Below are 11,617 nucleotides of genomic sequence, written 5' to 3'. Positions count from 1 at the left end.
AGAATGACAAGGATGTGACCATGTCCTTCCATTACATCTCAATGGGAGACTGCACAAGATGGCTTGGGGACTTCTTGATGGACATGGACAGCACCCTGGAGCCAAGTGCAGGAGGTAACAGCTGTAAAAGAAACGGGGATCTGGAATGAGATCAGAAACAGTGATCTGAAGAAACTAGTTCTTGAGTTCAGTTTCAGTCATCCCAGTGTACATGTTTATGTTAAAATGACTCCCTCATGGGGCGCTCCTCTTGGGGGTGCTGGTGTGCCTGTGCCCTCCTGTCCTCCTCTCCCTTCTCCCTCCTGACTCCTATTCCTCATTACATTTGCTGCTGCTCCGCGCACTGCGGATTTCTCACCAGCCTTGAAATTGCAGGTGTCATTGTGTTTTCAGACCTTTCTCCTTAGTGTTTCCTCTTTTGATAATCACTTTTCCTTTCCTTTCCCTCGTCTGGTTCTGGAAATCCATCAAAACCACCTCCAACGCCAGCCCAGAGACCCTCCCCTCCCCAACTCTGGAGCATCACCTCCTTTTCCACCACAGCAGGAGGGTGGGCTGTGCTGTCACCTTGCTTCCCTCAGCAGCTGTGTGAGCTCCCTGAGGACAAGGGACACCCCCTCTCCCTTCCTAACCCAGGACCTGTCACACCGGCTGCCCCACGCCAGCGGGGAGGGGACAAAACTTTTGCCTTCCCGGATGACCTAGGGTGGCAGGAACTGAGGAGGTGTCTCCTCAGATTTGGGGCCTGGACAAGGGTTGCCACTTTTGTGTTTCCATTTCAGCACCACTCACCATGTCCTCAGGCACAACCCAACTCAGGGCCATGGCCACCACCCTCATCCTTTGCTGCCTCCTCATCATCCTCCCCTGCTTCATCCTAGCTGGCATCTGAGGAGAGTCGTTTAGAGTGACAGGTACTGTGGGCAGAATTGCAAGTGGAGCAAGGAGCAGGTGGGTGAGGAGGCAGGACGGGAAAAGAGAATTCCCAGAGTCCCACCCCTCCCCGTGGCTGGGACCTTCTCATCCTGACATGAGACAGGTGAATGAGACCTTGTGTCACCTGTTGGCAATGACCTGGGCAGCTCATTCCTGAGTATTGATGGATTCTCACCTTCAGAGTCCAGAGGGAAATGGAGGGGCCCATACCAAGGCTCAGAGTCTGTTGAGCTTGAGGTTTAACAAGTTCGGGCATGATTCAGAGCAGGTTCCTATTCAGGAAGGGTGTGTGGCCTGCAGGCAGCAGGAATTCAGACATGGGCAGTTCTCTTAATTGAGTTAGGTGCATCATGGTAGTTTTACGTGAGGTGTGACAAGGGAAGGGGGATTCCATCTCTGAGGCTAAGAGAGAGACCTGGGTGTAATCCCAGGAGGAGGGGGCTGGGAGAGCCTTGGTACACCTAATGGAAAAGGTGGGAGTGCAGGGCTATCTTCCTACAGAAAGCGGCTTGGGTTCCAGGAATTAAGGCGGAAGGTGAAGAGTAGAGGATGCTCAAGAGAAGGATTTTTTAAAAGTCAGTCACATGAACCCGTGGGGTTTGCGTCTGGGCCCTGAGGCAGCTCTCCTGCCATCACCCTCCTGCACACCCCAGATCCTGAGCCCACTGATGGCCTTGTCAGGAGCAGAGTGGAGTCAGAGGAAGGAGGGTCTGAGCTGCTTCTGGGGTTCCATGGGCACCACTGGGCTGGACCAGGAATGGATAAGGTGGAACAGGGACAGATACCTGCAGAGCTATGGGTGCTGCTCCCAGTGTGAGGAAAGGCTCAAGAAGAAGGGGAAAGAATGATGTTTGCCTGCAGGTTCACACAAGGCCAAGGGCACAGGAATACAGAACCCTGTCTTTGGATGTCTGCCCCACTCCTTGCCATGTTTTAGGCCCTCTCATCAGATCATAGAGAGGGCCTTGAGTGAGGGCACAGACCCATCACTACCAGCTTCAGACCTGTGGTCCCCTCCACTCCATGCCCTGGTCAGGTGCAGGGCCTGGACTGACTCTGTGATGTGACAAAGGAGGAAAGAGGTTGGTCCAAGCTGCAGTCGCCAGGGTTGGGGCTCAAGGGAAAAATAGGTCCCTTAGTGCAGGGGGATCTGAGACATGGAGTGACCAGTGAAAGATTGCCCTGGAAAAGTGATCCGGGTTCTCTGCCTGTTAAACCAACATTTGTGTCCCCTTTGAAGGTTAAAGATGACACCAAAAAGCCCCTATGAGCAGGTTCTCAATCAAACTCGTCCTTCTGGCTGGCGACTTGCCCACCACCTACTGTGTATGTCCAGAGGCCTCCAGCAGATCATGATGACACCATGGACCCAATAGCTCATTCACTGCCTTGATTCCTTTTGCCAACAATTTTACCAGTGGTTATTCCTAACATATTATGCAATTTTCTCTTGGTGCTACCTGATGGAATTTTTGCACTTAAAGTTCTGGCTGACTAAACAAGATATGTCAACATTTTCTTTCTTCTGCTTTTGTATGGAAAATCAAGTACTTCTTTCAATGATGATCTCTTTCTTGCAAATGATATTGTCAGTAAAACAATCATGTTAGACTTCGGACCTCCAGGGATTCCTTCCATGTTTTGAAAGAGAAATGTTTAATTATTTAATAACAAAAAATTTTATATTAATGATACTTTCCTTTAGTGTACTTTCCTTTAATGTATTATTCTGTACTGATATTTAAATAAAAAGTTATATTTCCCAAAAACCTACAGAGTTTGGAATTTTGTTCTATTACTCAGTAGAGGATTAATGTTACTTCATTTTTCCTCCATGATATGGAGTAATAAATGAGTGATTCTACCAGATTTTGTATGGGAAAAGAGAATCTACAAAACATGGCTGAAAAAAATCAGAGACAACACAAATACATGGAAAAATATTTCATGCTCATGGATGGGAGAATCAACTTAGTTAAAATGGCCATACTTCCAAAAGCAATTTATAGATGCAACACTGTCCCTATCAATACCAATGTCACTTTTCACAAATTAGAAAAATCTAATCTAAAAGTTATCTGGAATTTAAAAAGAGTCCAAATAGCCAAAACAATCATAAGCAAAAAGAACAAAGCCAGAGGCATCACTTTGCCTGACTTCAAACTATAATATAAGGCTACGGTGATCAAAACAGAATGGTACTGGTACAAAAATAGACACTCAAATCGGTGAAACAGAATAGAGCTCAGAAAGAAACCTTCACACCTTCTAACCTTCAACAAAATCAACAAAAACAAACAATGGGGAAAGAGTCCTAATTCAACAAATGGTGCTGGGATAACTGGCTAGCCATGTGCAGAAGAATGAAACTGAACCTCTACCTTTCACCATATATGTAAAATAACTCGATGTGAATTAAAGGTTTAAATGTAAGTCCTAAAACTATAAAAATTCTGGAAGATAAGCTAGGAAATTCCACTTTGGACATAGGGCCTGACAAACATATCATGATGAAGACACCAAAAGCATTTGCAACCAAAAAACAAAAATTCATAAATGGGACCTCATTAAAGAGCTTCTCCATAGTTAAAAAAAAAAAAAAAATTAGCAACACAGTAAACAGCCTATAGGATGGGAGAAATATCTGCAATCTGTGTGTCTGACAAAGCTCTAATATCCAGAATCTACACAGAACTTAAACAACTCAACAAGCAAGAACAAAATCCCAATTAAAAAATAAGCACAGAATGTGAACAGACACTTTTCAAAAGACTTGCAAGTGTTCAGCAAACATGAAAAAATGCTCTTTGGGAAGCCGCGGTGGGCAGATCACGAGCTCAGGAGTTTGAGACCAGCCTGACCAACATGGTGAAACTCCGTCTCTACTAAAAATACAAAAATTAGCCAGGCGTGATGGCGCACACCTGTAACTTGTAATGGTGCATAGTCTAATGTTGAAACTATAAAATACCTTGGACTGGTACTTTCTAGTGTTTTCCAGCAGATGGCACTGCTCATCTTTCAAATATTTCAGTAAGCCCAGCGGGTTTGCGCACAGCGAGTTTGTGCCCTGAGCTCCTTGGCACACAGCTTGGGATCCACAGTCAAGGGCTACAGAGAAGACAAAAGAGACGGCATCATGGTGAAAGAGGAATCCATAAAGAGTTCATTTTTGAGGATTGGGGCAGTTCCTTCTGCCCTGCAGATCAAGATGCCTTGAGGGCAAAGAGCAGAGGGGTACTCTCTGGTGGCCCAGCAGTTCTGCCCCGGGGAGAATTCTCTTCTGCTACAGTGAAAACCAACAGGACGCTGCTTCATCCCCAGGGGGACCAGGAAGATAGGTCAGAGTGAAGAGCTGTCTGAGTGTTTCAGATCACACAGTGACTGCTTGCTTGAGGGCTTCAGAACTCCTTCATGAACTGGGAGACAGCCCCTGAGGTGAAAGGTGCGTGGGCAGGATGGGCCTGACAATGACAACTCTCAAGATGACACGCAGTTTCTCCCGTGTGTTTCTGTGTGTCTTTGTGTGTGCCCGTGTATGTGCATGGCTGTGTCTGTATTTCTGCATGCATGTGTGTGTGTGTGCGTGCACATGCCTGTGTGGTATGAGTGTGTGTGAGAGACTGTGCCTGCATGTCTGTGTGTGTGTGTGTGTGTGTGTGTGTGTGTGTGATAACATGCCTGTATGAACGGTGAATGGGTTTTCTGGTTGAGTTGCTGTGGAGGGAGACAGGGTCTCCAGGGCGCTTCCTGCCCACCCCTCCTTCTGTGTAGCCAGTAGCACAAATAGCACAATAAAAGGTAGTTTAATTTCATTTCATGCAAGTGTAAAACTTTTGAGCTTCAAAAACGACTCCATTTAGAAGGTAAAGAAAAAAAAAAAACTTCCAGAATGAGAGAAAATAATTGAAAATCATATATCTGGTACGGTACTGTTATTCTGAATATATAAAGAACTCTTGCAACTCAGTATTATAAAGTGAAGTAAGCCAATTTAAATATATACAAGGAATTTGAATAGACATTTCTCCAATGTGAGACAGGTAAACTACACGGTGGTCTCAAAAGAATAGAAAATTCTAGGCAGCAGTTTCAGGTGACAAGCAAAAGGAATCTGTTGAAATATCTGCAGCGGTTCTGGGCTGATAAGATGCTGAAAAACAGCGTGTGGACCAAGCTGATTAAGAATGAGTGGACCCAACATGGCCCTGGATTTGACCTAGGTTTCACCTAGGACCTCATTACATGCTGACTAACATACTAGTTAGTATGTTACTAGCTCCCTAGCAGTTCTGAGAATACTCATATTTGGTGTAAAAATTCGAGGCACCAGAGTTCTGAGAAACCCTGTCCTTCTTCCAGAAATTTTCATGAATATTCCACCCGTTGATTGAAGAAACCCAGAAAGGTGGCAGCCCGAAGCCCCCTTGCCCCTGCCTGTCTCTTGAGTTCCCCTGCACTCCCTTGGGTATTTACTTTTCCTTTTACAATAAATCTCCATCCTTTCTCTATTTTCCTACAGGTCTTCAAATTCACTTCCCCAACCGCTGCCAAGAGCCCGGCACCAAGAGCTGGGGTCGCAGTCCCACCGGCGTTTGGGGACCTCCCCTTGCCCATCGGCATCAGAAGAAGAATGCAAATGGCAGTGAGCCCAGTAAAAGGCGCTCAGTGCCCACAGCCCTCAGGGAAATGCCAACCGCACCCACAAGGGGACGCCTCACCCCGCTGGAACGGGTGACCCCAAACACAGTGAGGCTGGAGGGGGTGGGGCCTGCGCTCCTTACAAGGCAGAGAGCAGGAGAGGGAGAGTTGGTGGAGTGTGGGGCTATGCCTATGTCATCCTCTTCCCATTTTCCTGGCAGAGGTTTCCCTTTGTTCTCTGGCCCTACCTGCTTTCTTCTTCTCCCTTTCTCTGGTTCTCCCTCCCATCCTTCATTTCCAACCATCCCAAGGTTTTCTCCGCTCCACGGCATCCATGCTCCGGGCCCCCAGCCCAGCCTATAAACCAGGAGCCCTGGACTGCGAGCGGCGGGATCCAGGAGGCGACAACTTGACGCCCCTTCCGGACCCTGGACACTCAGGATCTAGTAGCAGCCCCAGGGCAAGGAGGATGGGGGTCCTCGCGGGGCCCACACTGTCGGAGCCCCACGGATTCGAGCGGGACAGTGAGGTCTACACACTGAGCCGGTGACAAAGTCCCGGCGAGGATGAAGCAGGAGCCTCGTGCTCCTCTTCCCACCAGGCCCCGCATTTCCTTGATTCTTCTGACACGGGAACCGCGGGTCCGTTGCCGCGACCAGTGAGTCATCCCAGGTCTTCGAAAGGCCGTTTTTTTCCAGACGCTGTGGACCGGGAGGCCCGGGGGTATCGGCCGGCAGCGGGGCACCCACTCCGGGGTCTCCACAGGGCGGGACCTGGGTCCGGAGCTCGGGCGAAGCAGACGCCCTGGGCGGAGCTCGCAGAAGCCAGAGAGGACGCGGAGGGGTGGAAACGGAAACTCCCAGGAGCGGAACTTTCCCCCAAAGTCGTCTGTGGTTGAAATCAGCAATTGCCTATAATATCCCCCCTGTGACAACACCGTTTGGTAGCTATCTAGAACCAGTGCCTCCTCACTGAGGCAGCCCCGCACGCCTCTGCTCGTGTTCCGCGTCCCAGGACCCTCGGGGCCCACAACAGATCAGGCGAGCCCATCCGGTGACCCTCCCTGGGGCTCCCGGCCCCACTGTTTCTTACTTCTTCACCTACGTATTTTCACCTGTTTCAGGATCGAAACCATGAAAAGTCATGTGTGAAAGGCTCCCCCCGCCCCTGCTTGGGTCCACTCTACTCTCCTTGGCCACAGCCCAGAATGAGACATTATTGGATTCTTTGAATCTTTCCAGGGAGTCTTTATGCCATTTCAAACGCGTATGCATAGGTATTCTTAATTCAGACTTGGATATTTTTTACTCTTGATGAAACCTGTCACCCTGTCCTTCAGTTTCCCCTCCTTTTATAATGAATGTTTCACCATCCTCTGCCCAAGCTGGGTCTTCACAATCACAGACAAGAGTGTCGGCAGCATTGCCATCCTGTGACATGAGACGCTTTAACGGTGCATTAGTTTGCACGGCAATTCTGTGTCTGCAAATCTATTCTACACAATTAAATTCAGATTCATGCAAGCAGTTTCTGCAGCATTTCATTTTTCTAAAAGTAACTGACTGGAGACCATCTGGATCTTCATACACAGACACTGGTTACATTTGTTGTGAGGCAGTCATTCTGTGTAATGTCGTGCAGAGATAAAAAGGAAAGGAATCTATATGTGCGGGTATTGGAAGATCTTAAAAGTGTGTTATTTTGAGATAGAATCTGCATTCAGCAGAGTGCCTATGGGCTTATACTTGTTTTAAAAACCATCATCGATATATGTACACATCTCTATTGTTAGTAACGAAAACAGTATTTCCATAACTTATTGCCAGTCTGTTTGTCCGTTTTAGGAAACATCAATGTAGCTGAAAAGCCATGGTTGCAGGAATTGGTCATCACCGGCCAAGATTCTACACAGTCCTACACATCCTCCCAGCTGAGGTTGCCAGAGGAAGAGGATGTGGAATGCAGTCAGGTTTCAGAGAGGAACCTAAAGTCAAACTGGACCAGGTGTCTTGTCTTGATCTCTGCCTCTTCACCCAACCCCCACCTGGTCAGGCAGTGACCCTGGAGGGCCTGGGATGATGCTTGGTGGGCAGTGAAGATGGGAAGCCAATTTTGGGAGTATGGTGAACATGGAGAGTCGGGACCCCACAGCAACTGGGGAGGAGCTGGTGTGATGCTGGGAGCACTGGGAACGTAGGGAGCCTAGGCACAGCACTCACTGCTCCTCCCATCTGGGACAGGATTGGGGCCAGTGATAAGAAAAGTTTCCTGAGTAGCACAGTTCCCAAGCCTGGCAGAATGACTCGCCCTGGTTGCCACTATGCCCTGCCCATTCTACACTTTATATTCTGTCAACAGCAATTTTTAAAACATTGTATCCAGAATGTAGACAAAGATAACCAATCACATAGGGAAGTAAGATAGCAACAACAAGAACCAACTGAAATGTGCAACAGAGACAGAAAATACATGGAACCTCTAGATCAGTACTCTGATAGAAATAAAATGCAAGCCACAAGTGTGAGCCACACAGGGAATTTTAAATATTCTAGTGAACACATTGAAAAAATAAAAAGAAACTGGTGAAATATATTTTTACAACATTTTTAACTCAATATGTTTTAACTAAATATTTATAACCACAATTATTATTTCAACATGTCATCAATGGAAAAATGAATAATGAGACATTTCACATTTTTATAGTAAACCTTTGAAGTTTGGTGTGCACCATATACTGACAGTACTTCTCAATTTAAACTAGTTGTATTGCAAGCTCTCAATAGCCTCATGTAGCTAGTACTGCTGGGTTAGACTTTGCAGCTTTAGATTTTAGAATTATCTGGCTGGGCACGGTGGCTCACCCCTGTAATCCCAGCACTTTGGGAGCCCCAGGCGTGTGGACCACCTGAGGTCGGGAGTTCGAGACCATCCTGACCAACATGGTGAAACCCCTTCTCTACTAAAAATACGAAAATTAACTGGGTATGGTGGTTCACGCCTATAGTCCCAGTTACTCAGGAGGCTGAGGCACGAGAATCAGTGGAACCCAGGAAGTGGAGGTTGCAGTGAGCCAAGATCATGCCACTGCATTTCAGCCCTGGCCACCGAGTGAGATTCTGCCTCAAAAAAAAAATTAATAATAAATAAATAAATTAGAATTATCAGGCAGGGATTTAAAAATAACTATGCTTACTATGTTTCAATAGCTTTTAAAAAATGAAAAAAATCATTGAGCAAAACATTTTCCTGGTTTTCTTGCTCTGTTGTTGCTATGGCATGTGGGGCCTGCCAGTTAGAGCTAAACAGTCAGTTTTGCTGTTTCTAGGCAGGAAAATGCTCTCATCATAAGTAAATATCTAGTCAACCCAGGAGGTGACTCTGGTAATGTATGTTTTCATTAGTCAATTCCACTCTTAAAGGTACAATTCTCCTGACTTTTTAACGTTTTCCTAGGGTGCCATCCTGTATGTTAAATCCAAAACTGATGATTTCTTCTCAAAGGCAATGTTACCATAATTCACACCATTTAGATATATTATTTAAAAAGTGCTTAAATCTTTTCAACATTGTTCATTAAGCTTCTGTTAAAATCATAAAAATATCTTGTCATGTCTGCTTAATTCAACTGAGTTCAGTTTTTAAACAGTACTACTGTTCTACAATGTGCTATTTATTGTTTAAGCCTAGAATTCATTAGTGCTTGTAATAAACTGAAAGGGATGGAGTATTTTACTAATATATTCATCATAATTATAATAAATTTAAGACTGTGGGCCAATTTTATGAAATCTATATAGAAATGATAGGAAGTAAATGAATTTAACATAGTTCTAGCATTTATTTTGTCTGAAAGCCAATGTTCAGTGAAAACGTTTTTCTCTTCTGAAAACCTGAAGCAAGTAATGCTAGAAACGTGACTTTTCTACAGAATTGACAGGTTGGTAAGATGACACATGACCGAAGTAGTATCATTCATCTGTTTAACGTTTATAGCCTGGGAACATGCCTTATAATATGGCCAAAAGGCTACATGTTTCAATATACTCCTAAATATAAGAGACTTTAAGCTCATAAGTTCAGAAAGGAGTATTGTCTGTAAATTACATCTCAATAAGCTTAATATTTATAAAAGATAGGAGAAGACTAGCACTAGTCGAATAAGAGAAAAACAATAAGCTTTTCCAATCTACAAGTGCATCTGTGAAACGCTAGGTTAAAGTCAAACCATTCTCTACCTCCTTGAGGCTGTGACTAACAGCCTGGAATGGTACAAATCCACTGGATGAAGACAGGAAAGAAGCTCAGGCTTCTGGCTCCCTCACCCAAATTACCCCAGAGAAACAATGGAAGGCAGAAGGAAACACCTGCCCAACAGACTACACAACAGCAACCCTGGTTGCAAGATAACAACGGAGTATTGTTTCTAAAATATGAAGGAAAAGAACTTGAGCCTAGAATTTTATATCCAGTCAAATTTTCATTTACATAGGAAGGTATCTTTTCTGCTGCAGTGATAACAAATTGCCACATACTTACCTGCTTAAATCAGTACATCTTTATTATTTCGCAGTCCTCTAGGTCACATGCCTGAGACGGCATGACTGATTTCTCTGCTCCCAGTCCTCAAGGTCAAAATCAAGGTGTCCACCCACTGGGCTCTGATTGGGAGGTTCTGGGAAGCACCTGCTTCCAAGTGCATTCAGGTTGCTGGCAGAATCCAGTCCTTGGATCTGCGGGACTGAGGTCCCAGCTTCCCTGCTGGCTGTCAGCTGCAGCCCTTCCCTAACTCCTAGAGGCCCCTCTCCAGTTTGCTCATGGTCCCCACAGCTCAGAGCCAGCAACAGTGCATGGAATCCTTCCCATGCTTAGAATCTCTCTGACATTGGACGCATCTTTCTTGGCTCCAGCCTGAGAAAATTCTCTGCTTTTTAGAGCTCATGTGATGGCACTGGGCCCACCCAGAGAACCCAGGAAAATCTATTTTAAGGTCAACTGATTAGTAGCTTTAATTATGCCTGTGCAGAACCTAGACTAGCGGTGCCTAGACTCACAGTACCTAGACTAGCGGTGCCTAGACTAGGAGTAGCTGGTTTCTCAAGGCCCCTCACCCCTTATTCTCTCCATCCCCTTCTTCCTGGCCCCCTTTCCTTTCCCATTTCCATTCCCACTTTCATAATCATTTCTTCTTTGCTTAAAATACTGGATTTTCCTGCTGCTGGTACGCTCCAGGCTCAAACAAACAGGCTAAGACAGCAGCTAGTTGTCCTATCATCAGTGTTTTCTAGAACATAACGTTCTAAAAAAGGTACAGGAAACTTGAAGGGGCAGCTTCCAAATCCTGCCCACCACGGTGTATCAGAATTATTCAAAACATACAAAACCTGAAGGATATTTGCCTCCTAAAGATCCAAGTTGGAAATAGTTTAGAGGAAGGTACCTCAATAGAGCAAGAGAAACACAGGAGATTCGACAAGAGAACCGAGGAGGACGAGTGACCAAAGAATCTGTTCCAGATTACTGTTACCTCACAACAAGGGAAATGTGAAGTTAGGATCACAGAAACAAGGAAGTGTAGCTAAGAGTAACCGGGAATTACCGCTAGGAAAATTATCAGGAAAATGGGGCTGGAGGTGGCACAAGAAAGGGATAGGAAAACGTGCTGATAGTTCTAAAATTAGGAATAAAACAAAACCAATAACACCAATAAATGTGATACATATTGGTATGAGTCATAGGTTAAGGGCAGCCACCCTGAGAAGAAAACTAGAATATATAACTTTTAAACCAACCCAAGAAAACCTCGGTATACTAAATGGAGCACAGGTATGGAGGGGGAAATACCAGCAATAAAAAAACAATAAATACACGTGGACCAGGCACAGTGGCTCATGCCTGTAATCCCTGCACTTTGGGAGGCCGAGGTGGGAGGATTGCTTGAGCTCAGGAGTTCAAGACCAGCCTGGGCAATATAGGCAGACCCCATCTCTACAAACAAATACAGAAAATTAGCCCAGTGGGTGGTGCATGCTTGTAGTCC

General features: G+C 45.6%; 1 long non-coding RNA gene and 1 pseudogene across 1 annotated transcript; both read left to right on the top strand.

The window, feature by feature from the left end:
• LOC105545719 overlaps nt 1-11,617 on the top strand; it is a 27,033-nt pseudogene that overhangs the window by 4,065 nt on the left and 11,351 nt on the right.
• LOC105545696 lies at nt 31-2,705 on the top strand. Its single transcript, XR_001006971.1, has 3 exons — nt 31-114; nt 783-914; nt 2,177-2,705. It is a non-coding gene; the product is annotated as an uncharacterized LOC105545696 (long non-coding RNA).

The sequence above is a fragment of the Mandrillus leucophaeus genome, unplaced genomic scaffold (assembly GCF_000951045.1).
Source record: "Mandrillus leucophaeus isolate KB7577 unplaced genomic scaffold, Mleu.le_1.0 Scaffold337, whole genome shotgun sequence".
Taxonomy (NCBI): domain Eukaryota; kingdom Metazoa; phylum Chordata; class Mammalia; order Primates; family Cercopithecidae; genus Mandrillus; species Mandrillus leucophaeus.
The sequence above is the reverse complement of the archived record's forward strand: the minus strand, read 5'-3'. Positions and strand labels throughout refer to the sequence as shown.